The sequence below is a fragment of the Pinus tabuliformis genome, chromosome 7 (genome assembly GCF_031772625.1).
Source record: "Pinus tabuliformis cultivar Carrire ecotype Pingquan chromosome 7, CPIR1, whole genome shotgun sequence".
Taxonomy (NCBI): Eukaryota; Viridiplantae; Streptophyta; class Pinopsida; order Pinales; family Pinaceae; genus Pinus; species Pinus tabuliformis.
In genome coordinates, this window is record NC_142293.1 from 1,195,437,123 (window position 1) to 1,195,454,163 (window position 17,041).

The window sequence follows — 17,041 nt, forward strand, 5'->3', positions numbered from 1 at the left end:
CAAGTGATGGTGCTGGAGAATGTACAAAGCAATAGCCTTGACGCTAAATACCTTCAAAGTTTTGGAGATTCAAAAGTTGTAGTTAAAGAAGTAAGAAACGTGATGCATTGTATCTCTACACACTTGAAGCATTACCGACCTTTGGTTTAGTCTCTCACTTCACATTTTTTAGCGTTTTATATTCTTTCGATTCCTAGGATTCAAAATGCTAGTGCTAACCTTCTTTATAACATTGCATCAAAATTAATCCCATCCGAAGATTACAGTCCTGATAGATTTTATGTAGAATTAATGTTTAGGCCATCCATTCCTAATAATATCAGCAATTGTCAGGTATTTAATCATGATGAAGATATTTTAATCTTCTTAACTTTTGAAAAATCATACAATGACAAAATAATTGATGAAAATGAACAAGGCAATCGATTAAAATAGAAAATCGAGGATAATTCTATACCCAAATCTATTGTTAAACTTAAGGATCTCTATGATTCAAAAGACAGATTTAAAAGAGTTACTAATTCAAAACTACAGAGTTGAAATTTGAAATTTGAATTAATAAATCTTGGGATAGATCTTAAACCTCAGAACATCAATTTAGGACTTGGTCTCTCATATAAAGAAATATTATTGTTCATCCATTTGTTGAATAAATATAAAGATGTATTTGCTTGGAGTTATGAAGATCTCAAAACATTTAACACTTCCATCATTCAACACCCAATTCCAATGACATATAATGATAAAGATGTCCAACAAAAATTAAGGAAAATTCATCCGAACCTAGAAAATCAAATCAAAACATATTGAATAAACTCCTTAAGTTTAAAACCATTTTTCCTGTTAGGTATTCAAGATGGATTTCCAAAATGGTACCTACCAGTAACGAAAATAGTGATATCAAATTTGTATAGATTTTAGGAATCTTAATAAAGTGAGTCAAAAGGATAATTTCCCCGCTATACATTATGGAACAAATTTTAGGATCAGATGTTGGTTCCAAACTTATGTCTTTCCTTGATGGTTTCCCAAGATACAATCAAATCATGGTCCATTCGGTTTAATAAATGCAGGGGCCACTTTCCAACAAGCCATGGATATAGTTTTCAAAGGTCTGCTAAATAAAATGGTTGTTATTTATCTGGATGACATTACTATTTATTGAAAGAATAGAAATAGTCATTTGCAAGACTTAAAACAAATTTTTGAACGTTGTAGAAATTATGGTATTTCATTAAATCCTAAAAAGTATTTTTTTGCTCTTAGTGAAGGGAAACCTTTAGGATTCATTGTGTCAAAAAATGGAATTTACATTGACCCCGATAGAATAAAAGAAATTTCAGAAATTTCTCCACCATATAACAAAAAATGCATGCAATCATTTTTTGGACAGATTAATTTTGTCAAAAAGTTTGTCCCCAATTTCTCACCAATTATTTTTCCATTACGACAAATAATTAAGAAAGACTTTATTGATTTTTGATTACAAGAGAAAACCTAGTTGAAGCCATTCACAGAGCTGCGGAGATGGAGACTACCCTAGGGTTTCTTGGATTTTTGCAGGGTCACATGGCAAAGGAGGAGGATCGACGGCCATACGAAGGCAGTGGTGCAGGCGACAAGCTTCGCACCTCCTACTTGGACCACAAGAACAACACCCCATATGACTGCCCGCAAACTGGACGCCATGCACCTACCACAGTCAGGGTGGCAGCGGCCACTGCTGACAATAAAAGGAGCAGCAATACCTGGTTCTTGAGGATCGTAGATCCAGACTCCCATTTGATGACTCAAGGTGTCATTAAATGGCCTTCTTCAGTCTTCTAGAACAGTCACCCCGCGCTTCCTTCTGCCGATGACATTGTTGAAGAAATTGAAGAGGACAACCTTCAAGAATTTCCAGAAGAAGTAGTTGAAGAAACCAAGGCCGAGAATAAGTTCATCTACGACAAGAGAGTATGTGATCTACTGGAGCAATATGCACAAATGTTGGACTACGTTGCAGACAATGTGGGATCTAAGAAGTTGCAGGGCATTTATGCTGGGTTGAGGCCAAATCTGGTCATTCTGATGGGGAAAAGTGTAGAGAAGTTGGGGAATAATGCCTACCACTCTCAAACCGAACCAGAACCTGAATCATTGATAAACCCTCTCCCCTTTCAAATTTTTATTAAAACCCCTCCTGGGAGGACACATTTGGCTTGGGTACACGTAACCAAATCTGTACAGATTTTGAAGAACAACATCTTCCAGCATACTAGTTATCCCACAGGATCACAGGTTTTGATTTTCGAAGCAAGAGTACTCCAGGACTACAAATCTCTTAAGGACTACAAAATCTTACCTTAGGTTAAGGGGAGGAGTGGCAGACCATCGTAAAACAAATCCTCTGGGTAGTGGCATAGGAAGCAACACAACAAAATCCCAGAAACACATCAAAACAAAAAAGTTGTAGGGTTATCCTTCAAGAACATTCTTGAAGGAAATAAACCTGCTGCAACAATAAAACAAGCTGGCATGGCACCCACCCCATATATTGTGGAACAACTAAGTTTCACCCTAGAATTAAATATGGATACAACAGAAACAGATGAGTACTGTTCTACATTTGATAAACAAGCAATAATTTGTAGATTCAACTATTTTTTGCCCAAATCTATGGATCTTTTCCTTTGGGTATTCAGAACCTAGAACAATAAATATGTCATTGATCTTTGTTCCAAAGGGTTTTTCATTGTAGATTTTGCACAGTAGAGGAAAGGTACATCATTATGCAAGAAGTCCCATGGTTCATGGGATCCATGCGTCTATTCATTACTCCATGGTTCCTAGAATTTGATCCAAATACAATGGTTGTATCTTGGATGATGGTTTTGGTTCATCTTCACAACCTACCACTACATTTCTGGAGCCAACAAGTCCTGTTTGGTATAGGCAATACCATTGGGCATTTCATCAAAATGGACATAGAAAGAACAGAGGAAGGAATTTACACATTTGCATGCATGTGTGTGGAAGTAGATCTCAGCAAAGGACTTCTAGAAAAAATACAACTAAAGTATAAATAGAGGTGTTGGACACAAACTCTAGATTATGAAAATACTACATTCGAATGCAGAATTTACTGCCAAATAGGGAAACTTCAAAATACATGCCCAAAAGCCAAAAAAGATACGCACAGGAAGAAGAACGTAGGGAAAAAATCCCAAGGGATGGAAATTCCCTCCACCAGCCCCTGATGATGTCAGTGTTGAGGAGGAAGATAAGGAAAAGGAACTCCCCATTCCCAAAGAGAACAATCAGACATACGAGGAACCAGAAACTGAGGAATTTATATCACATGATCTGATGGACTCTTTGCTGGAGAAGATACCAGACACAATGGATACCAGTGGAGCCAAAAGACACCATACTTCAAACCACTCAAGTTCAGACAAGGATAATCCTCACCTTACAGAGGACACCTCACTCGCACTTGTTTCGTCCTTGCCGACTCAAGGGGAGTGACGAAAGGTCGAGAAGAAAAAGGGGAGAAAAGTATAATTTTCTCCCCATATGTACATTATTTTTTTCTGGTTATTTCTATTGAACAACAGTGATTGACATGCTTATGGATATGCACTTTTGCATATACAAAATGTGATTATTTTATTATTAATAAAATTACGAATTTTCCTAGGGGAAAAAATAATTAAGAAAGACGTAGTTTTTAAATGGGGACATCATGAAAAGCAGGCATTTGATTTAATCAAACAAGAAATTTTCAATGCCTCTTCTTTAAATACTTTGAATTTCTCTAGTAATTTCATCTTATATACCTTTTGTTCTTCAACATCTTATGTCTTTGTTTTGACACAAATTAATAATTAGAAAATGGAAGAAACCATATCTTTTTCATCTCAAATTTTTAGGGTGCTGAATTGAATTATTCAGAAGTAGAAAAACAAGCATTTGTTGTATACAAATTTGTAAATAATTTTAGACCTTTTTTCTATTAAAAGGAGTACGATATTGAAATAAAACCAGCCAAGATTGTGAGAGGGCAAGGTTTCTACAAGCTTCTTATAGGAGAATCCAACATACCAGCCGAAGAGGACATAGATAACAATGAACAAATTTTCGAGGTAAGTTTAATTGGTGTTGATTCCCAATACGCTGATTTATTTTTTTACTTGAAAAATGGATATGCTCCTCCCGAACTAAGATATAAAAGAAAAAGAGATTTATAATTAAAATAAAGTCGTTATGAGATTGTTGATAATGTGTTAATTGGGAGAAAGTATGATTCCATATCGTTAATATGCTTAGAAAAGTCTGAAGCACAAATAGTTTTGCAAGGACTTCATGATCGACCAGCAGGTGGACACTTTGGAGGAGATACTATTGCACAAAAAATCTTACATGTTGGATACTACTAGCCCACTCTCTTCAGAGATACCCATGCATATGTGAGGAAATGCAAAACATGCCAAACTGCTTCTAGAAGACAAATTAAACTAGCATTGCCTCTGTAGCCAATCAACATCAAACAACTTTTGAAGAATGGGGACTAGATATCAAAGGTGAGATCGTTCCTCACTCTTCTGAACAACATAGATATATTCTGACTACTACAGATTACTTCACTAAGTGTGTGGAAGCAATTCCTCTAAATGTAGTAAATTCTAATTCTGTTATTGAGTTTATTGATCAGTTTATCATTACAAGGTTTGGTTTGCCTTTTGCACTTATATTTGATGATGCATCTTTTTTGTTCGGGTACCAGTATGATTAAATTTTGCAATTAGAAGAGGTTTTAAACTCAAATGTTCTGCTAATTACTATCCCTAGGGAAACGGTTTGGCATAATCCACTAATAAAAATATCCTTAGAATAATCAAAAGAATTGTATATCAAAATCAAAGAACCTGGATCAAATCTTTAATATCTGATCTATGGGCTAATAGCATAACTTAGAAGGCCTCTATAGGAACTTCTCCATTTAACCTAGTCTATGGGAAGGAAGCCATCATTCCATCACATTTAGCTCGTCCTTCATTAGCCCTAGTTCAATTTATTGAAGAAACACCTTTTTCTTCCTCAAAATTAAGAAATTCACAAATCCTAAAACTAGAAGAAGAAAGGGAAGAGGAAAAACACATACAAACCAAACATCAAAAGATGGTGAAAAATTATTTTGATGCAAGTTAAATCATAGAAAGGTGTTTCCAAGTTGGAGATCTAGCTCTCAAGTGGTACAAAGCACATGAAGAAAAAGGGAAACATACCAAATTCCAAAAATTATGGCTTGGTCCATTTCAGATTGTTGGAAAAATAAATCAATCTACATGTATACTTCAAGATTTATCGAGAAAGAGAGATTCTCTTCCTGTAAATGGGCTCATCTTAAAGAAATTATTTTCTTAATTTCTTAAAAAAAAATAGAATAAAGAATAAAACATCTAAAAGATCACATCCATTGTACGTCCTGCTGCAATTTATTTTTCCTTTTACGAATTTTGTTAATAAAATGTTAAATACTACTCTATTGACTTTTCAAACATCTCTTGAAGTTAATTTTATTTTTTGATTTTGAAGATAGTAATTTTTAAGAAGCGGTTATCTAAATTGAAAATTAGATAAAAATTATAGAACTCTAAAAATATTTTCCATTAAGTTCTAAAATCTTTAAAAACAAAAACCTTAAAAATGATATCCTTTTACTCTATTTTCAATCAAAAAAAGGTTATCCTTAAAAAGTAAAGACCATTTTACAACTTAATCACTTTCAACTCAAATTTCTCTTCCAAAAGTCTTAAGGAGTCAATGATCCTCTGCATCCATTAAAAATAGAATTTTTAGAGTGTAATTTTAAAATATAATAAATCTAAAAAGATAAGAGGTCTCATCACGAGCCTGCTTAGCATGTTCATAGGGAACCAATTAAACTAAAATTATCATTCTAAACACCAAATCAGGGTAATGGCCTACAATTTTAAATTGTAAGACAAGGGGTCTAATCAAGAGCGAGCTTGTTAAGTTTAATTATTACCGGTGAATGGCATTGTCATTATCTGGCCACCAAACCAAGACAATGGATTTTTAGCATCAAAATAAATAAATAAATAAATAAAAATTATGTCTAATTATTGCACTATTAAATGGATGGGACACTGGATTGTTGTTGGTTAAAAGGTAACCTTGATGAGGTTGTGAATGTCTGCTGGAAGCAGTGGCTCTACCTTTGACAAACGAGTATAGTACAAACTAAGTTGTAAAAGGCCCCCTACTTTATTTTTATAAACTGATTAATGACTAATTCAATTAAATAGGTGTTTTTCATTCAAAAAACTTTTTTAAAAGAAATTGTAATTCAATGCGATTTATAGTCAGAGTAATTTTATTTATCTAAATATTTTGAAAAGTAGTTTTCACGTATTAGATTATTTTTACTAAATTTCTGGAAAATTTTATTTATCATAGCTAAATGGTTCTTCCAGTGAGTCACCAATTATTGTAGTGTTCAACAACCCCCATTTTAATATATTAAATTTCCTATGAAATTTATTATATTAAAATAGGGGCCCTTTAGTTTTATAAAATCAAGATAAAATTTGTTAATAAAGAACTATAAACAAAGTTTAATACTTAGGTTTTCTAATGAAAACACATGTATTAAACATTGATTATCCAAAAAAAACCAAATTCTGATAGCCCCCAAGACCAAGACTATACTTAGGCTTTATAAAACCTCAAGTATTAGAAAATACGGGTTATTCAATTAAAAAAATACAAAATAATTAAACTTTTAATATCCAAAGGTTTTATTCTTCATAAAATCTTACTCATCCCTCTTCCCACATCGCAATGTTTCAAAAGGCTCAAGACCCCTATGCCATTATCCATTGTGATTGCAATTAGACTAGACCCAACGGCAAGATTAATGAAGCTTTATGATTCCCCCACGTCCTTGGCTATCAAAATAAAGAACAGAACTTAAGTCTCATACCTTCAACAATTGTGATGCGCGATAAAGCTCATACTCGACAGGATTATACATGCAAATCCATAAAATCCGGTGTCCGTAGGCTACCGCAAAAGTTTGAAAGATTAAATGCAAAGTGTCCTGCCTCATGTCAATTGTGATTTGAAAGAAAGCCTAGACCCGAGAGGATTATAAAATCCATTCCACAAAAATCCTAAATCCGAAGCTATCCGAGTTACCAGAGGGTCTTGCTTCATGTCAATTGCGATTGTGATAAAGCCTCGTACCCGACATGATTATTCACTCCAATCCATAAAATCCTGCATCTGTAGGCTATCACAAAAGTTTCAAAGCTTAAGTCCAAAGGGTCCTGCCTCCTTCTGATTGTGATTTCTGATAAGCCCCAGACCCGATAAAAATTATATGTCAATTCATAAAAATATCTTCTCCGCAGCAATCGCAGTTCTTTTAGCCATGCTGCTTATTCCAAAGACTCCTACCAAATGCGATTATGATATGCGATCAGGCCCAAGGCATCTGCCACATCACCCCTATCGTCATCATTGACGTTATTCTCCATGTCAAATGCCACATCATAGTGACATCACCATGACATCTTCCCATAGATCACAAATCACAAATCTTTTAAGACTGTTGGTGTTGCACCGCTCTGTTATTGTGATATGCAATATGGCCGGACCCAACAGGATTATACAATGAAATCCATAAATTATAGCATCCACACAGTCAAAAAATTCACAAACCTTAAGACATTGCTCCTCTTCTCATTCCGATTGCAATTTTGTCTTGTCCAGATTTTCATCTATTTTAATCTGGATTCTCCTTTCTTTAAATATGACGATAATTCAACCCTTGGTCTAAAAGGGATTGCGATTTTTTGATAAGAGCATAAAAGTCCAACTTATCTTACCACAGACCTCACTCTACAGTACTCTCCTTGATGTTTTTGTTCTAAATTTATTACGACTCTACATTTTATCTAATTTCCTCCAAAACTGATTTGTTTCAAATAATACTCGCTTGTCAGTCTCATTTATTTCTATCTAATCGATTCCTATTTTCCTTGTTTAGGTTAATGAGAGGGGAAGACAATTGTGCTGAGAAGTGACAATTCAATTCAAACAGACAGACAAACATCCAGACAATCTGATGGAACAAACAAAATTGATGAAGACAACAAATCACTTTCAGAACATTGCTACCAAAAAAATGTTTTTCTTTAAGAATATTGAAGGGATCTGTTTAAATGCTCCCAATGCTTTGCACAATAGATTTAGTTATTTTCTACTATTTATGCTTGTTGTGTGAAATAAAGGTCCTGAATTTTGATGAAAAAAGGCTTACGAATGCTCGAACTATTGTACTTTCATCCTTTCCTCAATAGAGCAACTAAAACATTGTTTAGGAATTTTCATAATGAATTTTGAGAAGTTACATTATTGTACTCCTGGAATCATTTTTGTGGGAAGAAATAAATTGTTGTTATTTTTTTTATGAGCTGAGAAAAGTACATTTTGTATTTATATCTTGTTACCTCTATTTTTTTCATGAATAAATAGTGAATTTACCTATTTTAGATTTCTTATTACATGTCATTTAAAGAACAATGTTACATGTATTCATTTCTGATCATGCCGCCATTGATATTTTTAAGTACATGCTAAGAAATTTTCTTTGATATTCTAAATGTGATATGATTTATATAAATTATTGGTATTAACTATTTAATCAACATAATAATCTTGAAATATTTTCATTTCCATTGGTGTTTGATCAATCTATATTGTAATTTGTAAGGAAAATCATTGTAGATCGCATCTAGAAAAAGGTTAAATAATCCTGAGTTATGGAGTAGATTAATGCATATACTTTTCATTTTATTCATTGCTACAAATCCATATATTTCTCTCCACTAAAAGAATTACACATTCAGTCAAACACCTTTCATTGGGAAACTCGTCCCATTATCCTTAGTCAGAGCCACTACCTAAATGTAAAAGGAGTTGTCTTAAAGTTCGGACCGGGTGGTTTTTCCCTTGTGTTGAAGCAATGATTTTCCAGGCCTCAACACGACCCTGAATTCTAAGCCACTTTTTCATGGCTAAGAATCAATCCTCTTCCCATAACTTCTTGAAACTTCCAGAAATAATAAATAATATGATGACAAGGCCTCTAATGCAAAACTTTAATAAGGACCAGACATGACAAGGCCTAGTCATGACAGACATTTTGTATAACACATCATGAAAATGTAATCTGTAGGTCATATAAACACATTTTATCATAGGGACTTCATAATTATTTGATATTTGTCAAGAAGGTCTGATGCCCTCTCATAATAGTTACATTATCATCTATTAGGTCACACATTCACCAACATTTCATTTACTAATCAAAACATAATGAGAGCCATAACCAAATTCTATCATAAACCATGCTTATGACCAACATATAACTATTAGAATAACAATGATAGAAAAACCATTAAAACCACATTTTAACAAGTATATTTACAAATAGAACACAAGAGGAAAAGAGCTCTTATTAACATATGCAAAAGACAACCAAGTTAGGGACTTCCATGTACCACCCAACCATATATTGGGTTGAACCAAATCTTTCCTTCCTTTTATCACCCTCGTTTCATATTCCAAGCATGAATGTGGAACTTACAAAAAAATGGGGTTTCCTCAATATTTACCACAATCCCCCAAGCAATTCCTAGGCCCAAGCCCTCATCTATACAATCAGGTTGTATCACACTCCCGCTAAGGGATTCCTAGCCCTAAACAAGAAACATAGACTACCATGCTTTACCACAATCCCACCACATATCGATCTAGGGATGAGTAAGGCTATACAAGCATGGGTGCCTCTAGACCTATCCACCTAAACCATGAGGAATTTGTTTATATCCACCTCTAGGATTTACTGTGTATCCCTCCATTACTAATTAAGGGATTCCTAGGCCCAATGAGGCTCCACCCTGTAAGCTTTATTGTATATCCCACCATTCAAGAGTCAAGGATTCCTAGGCCCAACGAGGGAATACACAATCAAGTTTTACCGCAATCCCACCTTCAGTGGTCGAGGGATTCCTAGGACTTGTGTTTCCTCCTTAAAACAACCCCACTTAGTTTTGAAACCATCCGAAAATCCACATCAACCAAATATGAGAAACCCCATCACAGCATTGGGGGAGCAACCATCCCTCTTCACTACCGTCGGTATAATGATGAGTCATTACTCAGTCTAGAAGAGATTGACTTTCGGGATTTCTAGGGAGCCATCCTAAAATGGCATGGGAAGGCTGAAAACCACTGTCACACTTAGCAAAGCCCATGATAATGATAATAAGAGAACCAAATACAGACATGCATTTATCATGCATGAAAAAATTAGCAAGGAAATCATACATGCAACTCTATACCTACAAGTAATCTTGTTGTAGCCAATTTATGTCGCTCTTCCTTGCTTGATCTTTTCTTCCCTTTATTTTCATGTCCTTTCGTTGCCTTTGTTTCCTCGATGATAGAGTGTTCTAAGAATACTCTAACTATGCGTGAGAGAGAATGGAGTGAGATATCCACCTAAAAACTATCAAAATCCATGAACTAATACTCAGAAGCCTATTTATTAAAGAGACCTCTATTTCCTTCAATTTCTATTATTTTCCTTCATTTCCCCCCTACATGCCACCAATGACCTTTCACCTTCCTTTCCTCCTAATTTCCCTTATTTTCATAACTAAAATGCCAATAATTTCCTCTTGCCTTCCCAAAGCCTTTTCCATTACCTTTGCCAAATTCCTTTAGCCATAATAAACCAAATGAACACCCACACTGGGATATTTTTCCCAACATTCATCTTGAAATACATGTTCCATGACCTTTGTCTTATTTTTCCTTTATTATCTTTATACATAGATTTTTAACCTAGGGCTATTAGAAACGTGCCCCCACAAACCCCCCCCCCCCCCCCAAGGGGAACACCAATTTTGGTGTTCAATGACACCTATAAACTAGCAAACCAATGGATAAAAACATACTCCCCATGGAGCTTTATAACATAACTCATTGAAATATTTACAATAACATGCTGCTAAAACATGACAATCAGATAATTTATTGGAGCTTTATAAAACAACTCATTATGATATCTACAATAACAAGCACATATATAACCATAGTCATTTTCTTCAACCACCAAATAATGGTACAACCTATGGAGCTTTATAAATCCAGCTTGATACAACATCTACAATAATATATTCATACACATATACACATTTTCTTCATGAAAAAATAAAATGATACGATGCCTACAACTACAACAATGGAATCTAGGCGCTCACACCTCCACCCTCAAATGTAATATAAATATTCACATCCATCCTAGGAAGTCCAGGATCCAATGCCGAAATCAAAGTGTTCATCTATTGTCTAATGCTACAATCCTACACCACTTGTCCTCTCAGCAAACAATTACCGACTCATTGTTCCAGGGCACACTCCCAACGTGCATATGATTCAATCTGGAAATGCCAATGACCCAAAAAAATCCATCACCTAACCTTCCCTTCTATACTATATAGTCCCTTGAGAAATCTAGTCATCCCCTTCCATGTTTCTAGACATCCCTTGCCCCTGGTGATCCATCCCTTGGAAAGGTTTTATCACATCGAAAATTCCAAAAGCCAAGGCATATCCTTTCCTCAAAACCATCATAGATGTCATAAAATGCTCATGCAAATCAATGGAGACTATTGGCTACTAGTGTCCCACAATGGCCCTTCTCTTCAAGTCCTTTACCAACATATTGACGCCTATTCCAATTCCTTTTGTTTTTGTTGGTAATTCATGCAGTTAGCTTCAAACACCCAATTGGGAATTTCATTGTGTTCCTATACCAAGCCCATGACTTACATTAGTTTCAAAATAAATTTAAATAATTTTAAATCATACCTCATTGGTGGCGTATCAATAAGGTACACTTGCAATTCTATTTACATCCTGTGACAAAAAGTCAAATTAGTTGGTTCATTAACTCATCATGTATAAAATTATCACATCTAGTTAGCTCAAAACACAAACATCATATTTAAAATCATGAATCACATGCAATCATCATAAACCAACATCATAGATCACATGTAACCATCATAAATCATAATCATAGATCACATACATAATAAAATTAAAATAAAATACTAATACTTATCCTTGAATCGGTCCTTTTTTTCTACCTTTATCCTTTGTTCTTTCCATACACAGACCATATTGATTGCGACACCAAGCAAGCACCTAGTGTACAACACCATACATATACGTACACAAAGTACAACACAACAAATTCACATGTCAGGATACATGGACTACACATAACATAGTACCACATGTATACAACAAAATAATGTATGATATGTACACAATACCATATGCACATAAACATCATTTGTACAACATGTACACGACACTACCTATAAACGACACCACCTACATAATGTGTATACAACACCACATGTACACAACACCACCTACATGGTGTGTACGCAACACGACATGTACAAAGCACCACTTGAACAACGTGTACACAACACCACATGTACACAATAGTACATGCATGATGTGTACACAACACTACATGCACGATGTGTACACAACACCACATGCATGACACATACACAATACCACCTGTGCAAAACACCCGATGTAAAACATGTACACAACACCACATATATAATCATGCACACAACACCATCTATACAGAGTAGTGCATAAACACAATCTACACAACACCATATATACACAACACCTCATGTATATAACATCATATGTAAAACATGTATAATATGTACAACATATACACAACATCAGTGTCACACATCTAGAAACCGCATTAACTTTACCAAGTAACCTTACTTCTAGTGTCTTAGCAACTTTCCATGCTTGTCCCGGCATGTCGCAGATTACACTGCATTCATTCCACTAATGTGTCCCTCAGCATTACCTATTTATAACATAAACATAGACATAGTACATAATATCCAATCATATCCACATGATACTAACTTCATATATATTCCAGGAATACTCTTCCCACTTGACCCCTCATAACCAGGAACCTCTTCACGCCATTCGCCTACATAAGCAATCATTCCTTGACAAGAATGATTCCTAACGACCCTATTAGACAACGACATACATAAATACATATCTACATATAAACATCAACATAAAAAAATCATGATCGCTGACAAACCTGTCAGAAAACATCATATGTACATACATATATACATGTACAGACATCATCATAATCATAATCACAACATAATTACCATATATCATAAGGTCTAGGTTAATAGAACTCCCTTTATCCATGGAAGACATGCACGACATTGAGAACAATAGTTCCCAACATAGCTAAGGAATCTATTATTGTAAGCCCATTTAGTTTACCTTTCCTGATTACCTTCCTCATGACTATCCTACCACCGTCCATTTACCCGAATGGACTCAACCAATCCAATTGGCTATTATATTCTTACCTTCCATTGCCATTTACTTATGCAACAAGCTTCATCTAGGTCTTACATTACCTATTGAGTTTCATCTAGCTCCCCCGGAGCTCCATTAACTTTCCTCTTTCCGAACTAATTTCCATGACCCTCAAAACATAAAAGGAAAGAAAAAGAAACAAACAATAAGGAAACCATGAAAAACCAATAACAATACAAAAACAAAAACAAATTAGTATGGGCATACACTAGACATGAAAAAAAATGAAACTGAAAACCAAGAAAAAACTAATAAAAAAAGCACGAACCAGCAGCATACACCATGGCTCAATTCCCCATGGGTTCCCAATGCTTTCAAGGGAAAGCTCAACCCTAACCTTCTTCAAGATTTCATGGAAGTCTCTTTTGTCATGCAATTCCTACATCATACTACCATCAACACATAATTGTCAATGCATAAATAAACATAACAATACGTTGGTTAACTTACCTTCTTGTGCCAAGAATTTTTCCTTGTGACTTAACACAAACACTTATCAAGGAATTCTAATTCCTTGATGAATCTAGCTATAACTTGAAGCCAAATGTTATACCTATCAAATACATGTTCAGGAGTCCTGCACATATTCATATAATCACAAAGAAAATGAAGGTTAAGAAGGCTTCCTACATGCAAAGAATTCATTCATTTGGAATTGTGGTTTCCAACCATTGCCAAAGGAATTCTCAACTGATTCCTTTCTTTTAGTTCTACCTTGCTACAATTGAATTGTACTATGTGCTATCACATAACCCAATGGTTACTTATATAAACAAATCAATTGCTACCATGTCATGTTATTACCAGGCATGTTTCCATGTTGTCGTTCACACATGCCAATCATATGTTCCAAAGGTTAGGAAATCATGTTTATTAACTTGAAATCAATCTTTACCAAGACTATCAGCCATGTCATAATCAATAGTAAACTCAAAGTCCTTAATCATAAAACTACAACTAGCACCCACTTACACTCAAGTGCACATCAACTATCTCAACACATATGTGTTAGTATAACAATCTTAAAACAATATGATTTCTTCAAGCAATCTCATAGACACACACTCGTGTCATGAAATAAATCAAACATTCAAACAACTTGTAAACATAACATGTGAGATAAGCCAAATATATGACATAATCAAACTCATACCTCAATGTATCTTAGGGGACGCTATCACATCTGCACAAGTCAATCCATATTAATAGGACAGAAAATCAAAAATATATCGACTCATACCTAAATACCATAACCATAACCATCTTCACAGGCCAATCCATATTAGCATGATACACACAACATCAATATCTTAACTGGAATGACCATAACCATCATGGATATGACCACAATTCATATAACAAAAAGTTACTATCACTCATCACTATTTGATGCATGTCCATATGACCACATTGATTCACTAACATCTATCATGCATGTAACCAAAACAATAATAGAATGACAAACATGTAAATAACCATAATGCTTATAACAACCATTAACCATGATACTTGTCTCCCCAACATACAAACGTGTATGACGATATTCTCTTACCCCGAGATCTATTGCTACAACTTCACTCTAATAATCTTCATCTCGTTCTCTATCGTATCCAGTATATCGACATCATATCTTATCAACAACATCATGATGACATAAATACATATAATAAGCTCATGATGCATATCTAGCCCACTATGCATGCATAGCCATAACCATAACAATGTATGGAGAACAACCTTTAGACACTAACATGCATAACAAATGCATATACAACTGACATGCATTCATGAAAAACACATCCCAAGAACAACATTTTCAACTTCTCCATGAAAACACAACTGTAATAATGACCATCACCATGCATACATAAAGAGCACATAGACAACCTACATGCATGAATGACAATCACATTCTTCCCATCCAGTACAAGGGTTGAACCATGATCTCATACCACTTTGTAGCACCCTCCTCCCACATTTACCCAAGCTAATCGGTCCACTGGGGTAAACATGTGACAAAGAGTTACTACGATATGCTTCAAATCCCCAAGAACATTTAAAAAAGTGGAATCCACAAACCAAAACCAAATTGACCTTCCTCAAGAGCTACAGAACCTTTAGGAGCCAACCATACCCTCTAGGTGTCCAACCCCTAAGAGAACTTGCTTCTTAACTAAACTAGACTCCCAATTGCTCCCACGATAAGTGCTACATGCAATAAAAACCATTTAGTTTCTCCCATGACAAGGAATCCATGCAAATGTGGCCTTTTTCTAGTAGTTTTGTCCCAGTAACCTCAGATTTTTGAGCCACTTTTTTAGGGCCAAGACTCAGGCACCTGCGCAAAACTTCATGAAACTTCCATAAATTATAAATAATAAGATGAAAAGGCCTCCAATGAAAAACTTAAACAAGGACCTGACTTGACAAGGCCCAGCCATGACAGACGTTCTATCAAACACATCATGAACATGTAATGAGTGACGAGGTGACTAAAAACGTTAGTCACCACAACTTTTCTAGGTGAAATACTACCAAAAATGAGCAATCTTGAGTGACCCAGATAAAAATGACTAACATAAATGACTAATTTCGTCTCAGATTAAAATATATGGCTAGATAATAAGTAATGGAACTAAACATGACTAACTTGAATGATTAATTTAGTTTAAGAACAAAAATAAGACTACTTAAAAGGTATTACAATAATACAAATTAGTCATTTATGTTAGTCACTTTAATTATGTCACTTCGACAATTTGAACTTACAAGTCATAAGGGATTCAAAGGTTGTTATAAATTGGATGAAAGGTTATACTTCAATGAAAATTTCTTTATTGGATCAATAGATGATTAGAGTTATTGATCTGAATTAGATCCTAAACACTCTCTAAGTTTTCATAAACTCTTTCAAGTTATGCCAAAAGATTCAAGTCTTAGAAAGATCAAGTTATCAGAAGGAATCGTCGTGACCTTTTTAATTTGTGATCAGTGCAGAGCAACGAGGACCCTCAGTCGAGTGTGTAGACCATTGGCCCATGGTAACGTACGCTGGTGCAAATTGGCAAAACTAGAGGCTAATTCAAGAAACGGGGGTAGTTTCTGATACGATATTAGTGCTAAAGTGCTAATCACATATTGCAGGGCATCCCCCTCAGTGAAGAAAACCCCCAAGCACCCGGACCTGAAATGACTATGAAATGCGGAAAAGTAATTAATTTGGTTCCGTAGAGCGGGATTCCATAAAACTGACAAGATATCAGAAGGCCTCAAGGTGGTAAGTAGTTTTAACTGAGTCTCGCCTGATGCAACACATTGAGTGACACGCATCCAATGGAAGAGAGAGAAAAATGCTCACATCGAATGGGCAAATGTCATGCTATTTACCCGCCTGATATGAATGACGACTATAGGAATTGGGGGGCCCAGATCAATGGCGGAGGCGCGTCCTGACAAATGACTGTATTTGACAAGCTTATAAAGAAAGATTACATGGGAT